A 12,305-nucleotide genomic window follows, 5' to 3' on the forward strand; every position below is an offset into this window, starting at 1 on the left:
GGACACAGGTTCATTCTACTTTTAGGGTATTGTAGTCTCTCTATGGATGAATGCATATTCATAGTCTATTAGGTTTGCAACAGAAATTAGTCTTATATCCCATACAGAATGTCAGGCTCAAGTAAGTGTATAAATATTTTTTGAATAAACAAGCATTTAAGCACCTACTGCATGCCAGGCACTGTCTTAGGCCTGTGAATACAAAGGGTCCAGAACATTATCAATCAGAATGATAAGTGCCACAAGAAACAAACAATTCAAAATAAGACATGACACAACAAGCCAGAAATTTCTCACCATGCTATAATGCAGAGAAAAGAGCAATGAAGTTGAAACCCAGTCCCAGTTTCACAATCCACTATATAAGTTATATAAATTTAGTTAACTCAAAATTAACAAGCTAGATGCCTTTGTGTAAACAGAAATATATAAGGTTAACTTAAACATAAACTTTATTATATTTATGGCAAAAACAAAACATAAATCTAATTACACTTTTTATATGAGCTTCTATTACATATATAAGCACACTACATATTGGGTTGGCCAAAAAGTTCGTTTGGGTTTTTCTGTAACATCTTACAGAAAAACCCAAACGAACTTTTTGGCCAACCCAATATAACAATACACGGCTTAGTGAAGTACAGTCCAACAGAACTTTCTACAATGATGGAAATATTCTATACTTGTACTCTCCAATATCGTAGCCACTAGATATATGTGGCTACTAAGTACTTAGAATGTGGCTAGCGCAACTGAGGAAATGAATTTTATTTTTTAAAACTAATTTAGGGACCTCCCCAGTGGTCCAGTGGTAAAGAATCTGCCTTGCAATGCAGGGGACATGGGTTCAATCCCTGGTTGGGGAACTAAGATCCCACACACCACAGGGCAACTAAGCCCATGCGCCACAACTGCTGAGCTCACACGCCTCAACAAGAGAGCCTGCATGCCACAAGCTACAGAGCCCACACGCTCTGGAGCCTGCGCACAACTACAGAGCCCACGTGCCCTCGAGCCTGCAGGCCACAACTAGAGGGAGAAAACCCTCACGCTGCAACTAGAGAGAAGCCCGAGCGCAGAAATGAAGAGAGCACGTGCCCCAACAAAAAAGACCCCACATGCCTCAACGAAGATCCCACGGGCCGCAATTAAGACCCAACACATCCAAAAATAATAATAATAAAGAAAATAATTATTAAAAATAAACAAAAAAACTAATTTAAACATAAACAGGCAGAAGTTCTGTTTCCAGTAAAGACAGAGTCATAGGCAATAATAGGGACTGCATTTACACTTGTGCCTGAAAAAAAGCATAAAACAGAGAAAATAAATGACAACAATTTTCAAGACACTGGACAACAGGCGACAAAGGACAGTGATCTTTGAGAGTCAAGAAACAAATCAGATGAGCCCTACAAATGATCAAACTTACTGACGTGAGAAAGTTCCCAAGCAGAGGTACTAGGGGGATGTGAAGGTGGAGACTGATAGACGCAGTGAATTCATAACATGGACCTCACAGAATAAGCAGGACGGAAAGCCAGAGAGCAGCACTGAGATCAAGCAAACTCCTGCAAGAGGGTTCCCCTTGCGTAATGATCAGCACATGCATGTAAGGAAACTACCTAAAGTTGGAGAAAGGATAACCCCAAAAGATAAAAAGTGTCAAGCACAGGGCCAGTAATAGTTCTGCTCCCAGCAGCGAGACTGAAAAATTTCATGAGTCTTAAGGCACTGGTAGAATACATAAAACAGACTCCCTCAGTAGTGAGGAATAATCAGCCCCAGCCCAAGCACTACTCTGCACCCACCTAACAAATCTTAAAAATACCAAAAAGGATTAAGATGTTTCAAAGTAACTTAACTACATCCAGAACAAGGTTCAAGAATAGTTTTAGTAATATAAAAATATACAGCACCCAGCAAGGTAAAATCACAATAAAATCTGAAAACTAATAAAAAATTACTAGCCATACAAAGAAGCAAAAAGGTACAAACCATACAGAGAGGGGAAAAATCAACTGACTCCAACCACAACTGACACAGATGTAAGAACCAACCAACCAGGATATTAGATCAGTTACTATAACTATTCCATGTGTTCAGAAAGTTTAGAGATGTGGAAGATATAAGAAGACACAAATCGGGGACTTCCCCGGTGGCACGGTGGTTAAGAATCTGCTTGCCAATGCAGAGGACACAGGTTCAAGCCCTGATCTGGGACAATCCCACATGCCGGAGCAACTAAGCGCATGTGCCACAACTACTGAGGCTGCATGCCACAACTACTGAAGCCCGCACACCTACAGCCTGTGCTCCACAACAAGAAGCCACCACAATGAGAAGCCCGTGCACCACAACAAAGAGTAGGCCCCGCTCGCCACAACTAGAGAGAGCCCACACACAGCAACAAAGACCCAAAGCAGCCAAAAATAAATAAATTTTTAAAAGCTTAAAAAAAAAAGAAGACACAAATCAAGCATCTGGAGATGAAAACTATAATGTATGAGATGAAAAGTACACAGAACAAGATTGATGGAAGATTAAACATGGCAGAAGAAAAGGTAGTAAACTTGAAGTCATAGCAGAACAATCCAATATTAAACACAATGAGAAAAGAGGATTTTTTTTTTAATGAAGTGAGCTGTGGCACAAGTCCAAGAGTCCTTCCCCATATAATTGGAGTTTCTGAAGGTGAGGGGGCACAGTAAATTATCTGAAGAAACTTTCCAAAATTTGTCCCAATTTGATGAAAATTATAAACTCACAGATCAAATAAGTTCAACAAATACCAGGCAAAAGAAACATGAAGACATGCATACACCAAGTCATATCATAATCAAATTGCTCAAAGCCAGTAATTTTTTTTAATCTTAAAAGCAAACAGAGAAAAAAGATACACATTACATAGAGAGAAACAAAAATGACATTAGATTCCACATTGGAAATTATAAAAACAAGACGACACTGGAGCAAATCTTTAAAATGCTGAAAGAAAAAGCTACCCATCTACAATTCTCTACCTAGCAAAAATACTTTCTTAAAAACAAAGAACTACTCAAGAATTTTTGAGACATGCAAAAGCTGAAAGGAATTCACTAACAACAGATCTCCACTGTGAGAAAGTTTTTCAAACACAAGGAAAATGATGCCAGATGGAAATGCAGATCTATACTAAGAAATAAAGAGCAATGGGAATGGTAACTTAATAAATGTATATGGGTTTTTATTATTTAAATCTCTTTAAAAGATGATGGATTAAACAAAAATAACAAGGATCTGGTGTTGGATTTATTACATATGTAAAAGTAAAATGTATGGCAACAATAACACAAAAGCTGGGATGGGAGAAATGGATGTACACTATGGTAAGGTGCTTGAACTATACATGAAATGACATGGTATCCCTTAAGGTACATTAAGATAAGTTGAAAATGTATACTATAAATCCTAACACAACCAGTAAATTAACAACAAAAAGTTTTTCCTAATAAGGTGACAAAGAATATAAAATAAAATCATAAAAATACTCAATTTATCCTAAAAAGAAGGCAGAAGAAGAACAAAGAACGTGAGATAAATATCAACAGAAAACAAACAGCAAGATGATGCTTTTAACTCTAACCATATCAAACACCACATTAAAATTTCCAGTTTAAAACCAAAGATTTCAGACTGGGTAAAAATGCAAAACTCAATGTACATGCTGCCTAAAATAAAGGCACTTTAAATAGAACAAAGTTAAAAACAAAAATAAGGAAAAAGTATACAATGCTAACACATCAAAAGAAAGCTGAAGTATATGTATTAATATCATGTAAGTAAATTTATGAGCAAAGAATATTAACAGGGATAAAGGAGGCCATTTCATGATAAAGCAGTCAACTCATCAAGAGGATATAAAAATCCTAAACATTAATGCATATAATAATAGAGCTTCAAAATATGTGTATACAAACTAATATAACTGCAAGGATAAATAAAACACTCACAACTCTAGTCAGAGATTTCAATTCCCCTCTCTCAACAACTGGTAAATCAACCTAAAAGAAAATCAGAAAGGATATAAAAGACCTGAACAATACTGTAAACCAAAATGATCTGATTTAGAAAACACTCCACCAACCAACAGTAGAAGAACATCTGCCAAGTCAAACCATATTCCAGGCCATAAAACAAGACTCAGTACATTTAAAAGGGCTCAATTCATACAAAGTACGTTCTCTGACCGTAATGGAATTAAACTAGAAATCCGCAACAGAAATATCTCTAAAATGATATTCTCCCCAAATATTTGTAAACTGAATAACAACCACTTCTAAATAATTCATGGGTCAAAGAAGAAATCAAAGAGATATCAGAAAATATTTAACCTAAATGAAAATAACTACTCATATCAAAATTTGTGAAATGTTACTAAAGGAGTACTCGAGGAAAGGGGAGAATTTATAGCACTAACGACCTCTATTAGAGAATAAGAAAAGTCTCAAATTAATGACTTCAAAATCTAAAATTTAAAAAGAAAAAATTACACCTGAAATAAAGAGAAAGCAAATAATAAAATCACACCAGAAATCAAAGAAATGAGAAAATAAAATAAAGAAAACCACTGAATCCAAAGCTTCTTTGAGAAGATCGGTAAAACTAATACACTTTTAGTCAGAGTGATCAAGAGAAAAAAGAAAGAAGAAACGAATTAGCAATATCAAGAATAAGAACAGTGACATTACTACAAATTCTACAGATATTAAAAGGATAATAAGAAAATATTATGAACTCTATTTCAACAACTTAAATGACATAAACAACTTACATTCAACAACTTAAATGACATAAACAAATTCCTCATTCAACGACTTAAATGACATAAACAAATTCTTTGAGAAGTACAAACTACCAAAGTTTAAACAAGAAGAAATCAATCATCCAAGTAGCTGAATTTTTAGTTAAAAATCTTCCAACAAAAACAATCTCCAGACCCAGATGGTTTCACTGGTAACAACAAATATTTAAGGGAGAGATAATATCAATTATACACAAACTCTTCTAGAAAATTTAAAAAGAGGGAATACTGCCCAGCTTATTCTATGAATCCAGCATTAACCCGGTGTCAAAATCAGACAAAAAGACATTAGGAGAAAAGAAAACTACCTATGTTCATCAACATGTGAAGAAATTTTAACAAATTCCAACAACATATAAAAAGATTAATTCTCCATGACTACATGGGGCTTATCTGCATAATGCAACTTGGTTTAACAATAAAAAATCAATCACTGTAACTCCCCCATATTAGTAACAAATTTAAAAAGAAAAGCCGTGTGATCATCTCTATAGATCAAAAAAAAGCATAAGGCAAACCCAACGTCCATTCCTGGAAAAATCTCTCAGAAGTTTTAACAGAAGGAAACTTCCTCAGTCTAATAAATGGCACTACATTAAAGCCTACAGCTAACATCACACTTAATGGTAAAAGACTAAATACTTTTCCTCTAAGATCCAAAACAAATCAAGTTGTTCTGTTCTCACCACTTCCATTCAAAATTGTACTAGTTGCAATAAAGTACAATCAGAAAAGAAAAAAAAAAAATAATAATAAGGCATCCAGATTAGAAACCAAGAAGTAAAAGAGACTTCACTCACAGACTACATGACCATCAACAGAATATCTCTATAGAATGGAATCTACAAAAAAGTACTGGAATTAATAAGTTTTAAAAATCTGTGCAGGACAAAATGTCAACACACAAAACTCAATTATATTTCTATATACTGGTAACTAACAATCAGAAATTGAATTTTAAAAACAATACCATAGGAGCTTCCCTGGTGGCACAGTGGTGAAGAATCTGCCTGCCAATGCAGGGGACACGGGTTCGAGCCCTGGTCCAGGAAGACCCCCACATGCCACGGAGCAACTAGGCCCGTGGACCACAACTACTGAGTCTGCGCTCTAGAGCTCGTAAGCCACAACTACTGAAGCCTGTGTGCCTACAGCCCATGCTCCACAACAAGAGAATGCACCACAATGAGAAGCCCACGTACCAAAATGAAGAGTAGCCCCCGCTCACCTCAACTAGAGAAAGCCCGTGCGTAGCAACAAAGACCCAACGCAGCCAAAAATAAATAAATAAAATAATTTTTAAAGTCTTTTAAAAAAATAACAAAATAAAATAAAAACAATACTATATATAACAACATCAAGAAGTATGAAATACTTATAAATCTAATAATATATGTGAGAGACCTATATAGAGATCACTATAAAATATTGCTCAGAGAAACTAAAATGATCTAAATAAACAAAATTATATTATCTTCCCATAGGGTCAGAAAACTTGATTGATATTGTCAAGATGTCATTTCTCTCCAAACTTATCTGTGGATTTAAAGCAATCCCAGTCAAAATCCCAGAAGGCTTTTCTTCTGTAGCAATTGACAAAACAGTACTAAAATGTATATGAAAATGCAGAGGACCTAAAATAACCAAACACTATAAAAGAACAAATTTAGGGGGCTTCCCTGGTGGCGCAGTGGTTGAGAGTCCGCCTGCCGATGCAGGGGACGCGGGTTCGTGCCCCGGTCCAGGAGGATCCCACGTGCCGCAGAGCGGCTGGGCCCATGAGCCATGGCCGCGGAGCCTGTGCTCCGCAACGGGAGAGGCCACAACGGTGAGAGGCCCGCGTACCGCAAAAAAAAAAAAAAAAAAAAAAAAAAAAAAAGAACAAATTTAGAACAGTAACACTACCTGATTTCAAGACACATTACAAAGCTGCAGTAATCAAACAAGTGTGGTATTGCATAAAAACAGCCAAAGATCAATAGAAACACTATAAAGCACAGAAAAAAGACACATAAATATATGGAAAATTTTTTATAAACATGCAAATGAATTCATTTGAGAATGAATAATCTTTTCAACAAATGGTGCTTTAACAGTTGAAAATCATATACAAAGAAATGAACTTCAAACCCATACCTCATACCATATTAAATAACAAACTCAAAATGGATCACAGACCTATATGTAAAACTAAATTTTAAAAGTTGCAGAAGTAAATACAAGGGAAAACTTTTGTGACCATTGGTTAGGTTAAGATTTCTTAGATCACAATACCAGAAGGACAATCCGTAAAACAGTAACTTGAAAAACTGAATCTCATCAAAAATAAAAACTATTACTCTTCAAAACATACTCAAGAGAATGAAAAAAAACCACCCAGAAAGTGGGTGAAAATATCCATAAATCACATTTCATAAAGGACTTGCACCCAGATTATTTAAAGCAATCTCAAAACTCAGTAATAAGAAAATAATCTTATTTAAAAATAGACTTAAATGTGAAGATCCTTCACCAAACAAGATAAAAGATGGCAAGTAAGCACATGAAAAGATGCTCAATGTCATTAGTAATTAGGAAAATATGTATTAAAACCACAATGAGAGGGACTTCCCTGGTGGTGCACTCGTTAAGAATCCACCTGCCAATGCTGGGTACATGGGTTCAAGCCCTGGTCCGGGAAGACCCCACATGCCGCGGAGCAACTAAGCCCGAGTGCCACAACTACTGAGCCTGCATGCCACAACTACTGAAGCTCACACGCCTATAGCCCATGCTCCGCAACAAGAGAAGCCACCACAATGAGAAGCTCGTGCGCCACAACAGAGTAGTTCCCGCTCGCCGCAACTAAAGCCTGCGCGCAGCAACAAAGACCCAACGCAGACAAAAATAAATAAATTTATTAAAAAAAAAAAAAAACACAAGATACCACCACACACCTATTAGAATGGCTAAATTTTAAAACAATGACCATACCAAGTGTATCCATACAAGGATGTAGAGGGACTGAAACTCATATACTCCAAGTAGGAGTGTAAAATTAGATAACTACTGTGGAAAAAGTGTTTGGCAGTTTCTTAAGCTTATAGATATCTACCATATAAATATCCACACAAATACTTGTTTAAGAATGGTCATAAGAGCTTTTTTGTAATAATCAGAAATTGGACATAACCCAAGTACCCATCAACAGGACAAGGGACAAATTGTGGTATAGGAATTACCATTAAGCAATAAAAAAGAATAAACTATTGATACATGGATAAATCTCAAAATAATTATGCTGAGTGAAAGAAGCCAGACAAAAAGGACATTCTGTGTGGTTTTATTTATCTAAAAACTCTAGAAAATGAAAACTAATCTAGGCAGAAAAGATATACAAATGGGCATGAGAAAATTTTAGAAAGGGATATACATGTTCATTATCTTGATTGTGGTGATAGTTTCCTATTAAACTTTATACTTTAAATATGTGCTATTTATTATAACTAGTTGCTAGAAGTTTAGTCACATGTTGCCAGTGGCTACTGTAAAGTACATCTAAAGCCTCTCCCTTACCCAGTCTTCCCACTCACCATGCCTTCACCTAGTACACCAGCAAAAGATGCACCAACTTTCTGGACAGAAGTAGCTGTTTTAACCTCTACTTTGTGACACTTTAATCATTTCTATTAAAGCACTTTCCAGGTTGTACTGTTATTTACCTGTTCACATGACTGTCTTCCCCAACAAATTACAAGCTCTTCCAGGAGGAAGACCATACCCATGTCACCTTATAATCCCAGATACCAAGCACAGAGCCTGACACAAAGTGTATGCTGAATAAATGTTGGTTAAATAAAGCATACAACTCATATCTTTTATGAATTTTTTCATAAGTCTTCTTACATTGTTTTCTATACAAAGAAACACCACAACAATTGACGTGTGTATGTGATAAGGAAATTGTCAAATCATCCTCGCCTAAAAGAGATGTTTTTAATTCACACCTGACTGAGTTTCAAGGCAACTTTTTTTTCTGGCAGATAGAGTTTTACATCTATAATTTTTCATCCAATAAAATGACTGAATTCCTGTATGTAACAGACAATGCTCTATGTACTTAGAATAAATTATAGAATAAAACAAAGTAAAACAAAAGAACTTTACATTCTGGTTTAATAATTAGAAGAGTGAGTTTATGATGCTTTTTGGCAGATACCTTTCAAAAAATATTGAGATAACAAAACTGTGTATTAATAAGTATTCATAATCATATTAACATATGTAGAAATACACAAATTATGTTTAATTAGGGTACAGTATAATGCAACAGTCAATGAAATAAATAGCCCAGAACACCTAAAAACATAGATATCTAAAATAATTGAATAGAATGAATAAAGATAAAATCAAGGATTTCAACTATATTTTTAAATGTTAACAACTGCTTTGCCTTTTCAGAATGCTGTGAAAATGACCTTTTCTGGAAGTCACGAAATCAGGAAATTTTCTCTCACACATTGTCACCAACAAAATCTGGCTGGAATCAAGAGAAATCAGGCAGAGAAAATCAACTCACTTAGAAGTAATCTGTATTTGGGCCTTGTCCATTTCTTATAGATGATGATTTCACTGGGGAAAAAGTGGGACTTTTCATCCCACTTTCCATGTCCTGACCATGGAAAAGTGTAAGCATTCTTTTCCCTCTAATAATATAGAAGGATGAGTGCAAAGGAAAATGTAGGAAGGTAAAATGGGGTGGTAATGCTTGTGATAATGGAACATGTTAATCTTCTACAAAGGCCTCAAAAACTGCTGTTACTTCTGCACTTTTGGCTATGACCTCTGAGCTGACTCCATCATAAACTTCAGTCTTCATCTTCATTCTGAGGTGACTGCATCATTGAAAACAATGTTTTATCTTCTCAACTTACAAAAAGTGTTTACTACTCCACTGATATTCACTCCAGTTTGTCTTAACAGTCTCTTCTGAAGTAAAGGGATTTTTTTAAAGGTCTGTCTACACAGATTACCCTGAGACTAAGAAACTCTCATATGCTAAACTAAATTCTTCAAAGAGAGGAAAAAAATTCCTCTTTGTATATGAATTCTGATATTTTGGAGTTAGAGTAACGTTTTCAGGTCACTTATGACACGAGGGCATCATGTAGGCTTTTCTGTAGAGATCCAGAGGACAGACTTTGTTTTGTTGTTGTTGTTGTTATTGTTGTTGAAGGTGAAGCATCTGACACTACTGTGAATGATATATTTTTTAAAGTTTTATTATTTTTGGCTACGTTGGGTCTTAGTTGCAGCACCCGGGATCTTTGTTGAGGCATGCAGCATCTTTCGCTGGGGAGCGTGGCCTTCGTCCTGGTGCGCAGGCTTCTCTCTAGTTGTGGTGTGCAGGTTTTCTCTTCTCTAGTTGTGGTGCACAGGTTCCAGGGGGCACGGGCTCTGTAGTTACGGCACGCGAGTTCCAGAGTGAGTGGGCTCTATAGTTTGTGGCATGTGGGCTCTCTAGTTGATGCACACAAGCTCAATAGTTGTGGCACATGGGCTTATTAGTTGCCCCGCGGGGCATGTGGGATCTTAGTTCCCTGACGAGGGATCGAACCCACATCCCCTGCATTGCAAGGTGGATTCTTTACCACTGGACCACCAGGGAAGTCCCCAGAGGGTAGACTTCAGCAATACACAACACTTCAAAATGTATACTCCTTTGTCATTTGGAAAGCATTTTCATATGCACATTTAAGCCTCACAAAATCCTTGTGAATAAGGCTTATTCATCTCCATAGTGATAAATAAATCATATAAAATAAAAACCTTGACATCACCTCCAATGGCTCACTTCACCTCACACTACAAACTCAATTAAGAAGAGGTGCCATCTCAATGACTAAACAGTGAATATTGTTTAAATTAATTTTCTACTCTTGGATGTCCCCAAATTGGCATGGATTTGGAACAGTTTCCTTCTCTGATTTCCTTTTATTATTTTTTCTTTTTAAGAACAAATAAAGTACTGAAAATTAAAAAAAAAGAGAGAGAAGTTCCCATTAATTCCACATCTACATGTTCTCACTTGTATCCTCACTAAGCGCTGCTACATGCAAAGCTGTCATTTAAGCTGTGCACCACACACCTTCAGGGGTATCACTCACAATGCAGTGTAACACCTGACCGTACATGGTTGTCCTGACTTCATGAATACTGCTCTCATTCAAGAACCCTGCCTCCACTCTCTCTGTTACACATTTTCTACTAGCCACATTTACCTTCCTAAGAAGAAAAGGGGACTTCTGATTTCAACCATGACATAGTAACTGTGACTGAATTTAATCTGTCACTGCAAACCATCAGAAAATTGGAAAACATATGCAAAATGTCTGCTTCCAGATACTGGAAAACAAACCATGTAAGACTACGATCCCTGAGAAAAGGAAAACAAACTACATGAACTCTACCATCATCCTGGTTTCCTGCCTAAAGTCAATTTGCAGATCATTGTGCAGGGAGGGGATCTCAAGCAGAGTGGTATCACTGAGTTGAAGGAATAAAGACTAGAGTTCGAGGAGGCAAAGGCAGCTGGAATTTGTGGGGGAGAGATCCAGATTAGGAAGCTATATAGAAAAAGAGCTCCAGAAATCTTCATGGGGTCCCCTTGAGTATGCTACTAACAGCAAATCACACAATATGGTAAAACTGCGCAAAGGAAGGCAAAAATGAGCAAGGAATTTAAGTTCAACAACTCTCAGAGCTCAAATGGGACTGGGAGATGTCTTAATTGGAAGCAGTGAGAGTGGAACATAAACATTGAAAACTCAAGGAATTCAATAAATATCTCTGAAGGGTTATGACTTAGTAACAAAGAAAACTATTCTTGGCATAAAAATTACACTATACCCACTCTAACAAAGCTTAAAAGCGACACTTGAAGGGACTGAGTTCACCTCTAGTAACTCAATCTCCTGACATAACAAAGTCCTATATTATTTAAAAGAAGACAACAGGGACTTCTCTGGTGGTGCAGTGGTTGGGAATCTGCCTGCCAATGAAGGGGACATGGGTTTGATCCCTGGTCCAGGAAGATCCCACATGCCACAACTAAGTCCACGGAGCAACTAAGTCCACGGGCCACAATAACTGAGCCTGCGCTCTAGAGCCCACACACCACAACTACTGAGCCCACATGCCACAACTACTGCAGTCCATGCGCCTAGAGCCCGTGCTCCACAACAAGAGAAACCACCGCAATGAGAAGCCTGTGTGCCGCAATGAAGAGTAGCCTCTGCCTGCCACAACTAGAGGAAGCCCACAGGCAGCAATGAAGACCCAACACAGAAAATAAATAAATATATTTTAAAAATAAAAGACAACAAAATCCACTCAACAGTGTAAGATTCAAAATGTTCAGAATTTAATCAAAATTTACCAGACATGGGCAGACGCAAAAAAAAAAAAAAAGTGACCCATA

General features: G+C 36.7%; 1 protein-coding gene and 1 pseudogene across 1 annotated transcript in view; one reads left to right on the forward strand and one right to left on the reverse strand.

The window, feature by feature from the left end:
- The window catches only part of TCF12 (transcription factor 12), a 393,445-nt gene that overhangs the window by 357,281 nt on the left and 23,859 nt on the right, over positions 1-12,305 (reverse strand).
- Positions 1-12,305, forward strand: part of LOC116749824 — a 117,136-nt pseudogene that overhangs the window by 102,890 nt on the left and 1,941 nt on the right.

The sequence above is a fragment of the Phocoena sinus genome, chromosome 2, assembly GCF_008692025.1.
Source record: "Phocoena sinus isolate mPhoSin1 chromosome 2, mPhoSin1.pri, whole genome shotgun sequence".
Lineage (NCBI taxonomy): Eukaryota > Metazoa > Chordata > Mammalia > Artiodactyla > Phocoenidae > Phocoena > Phocoena sinus.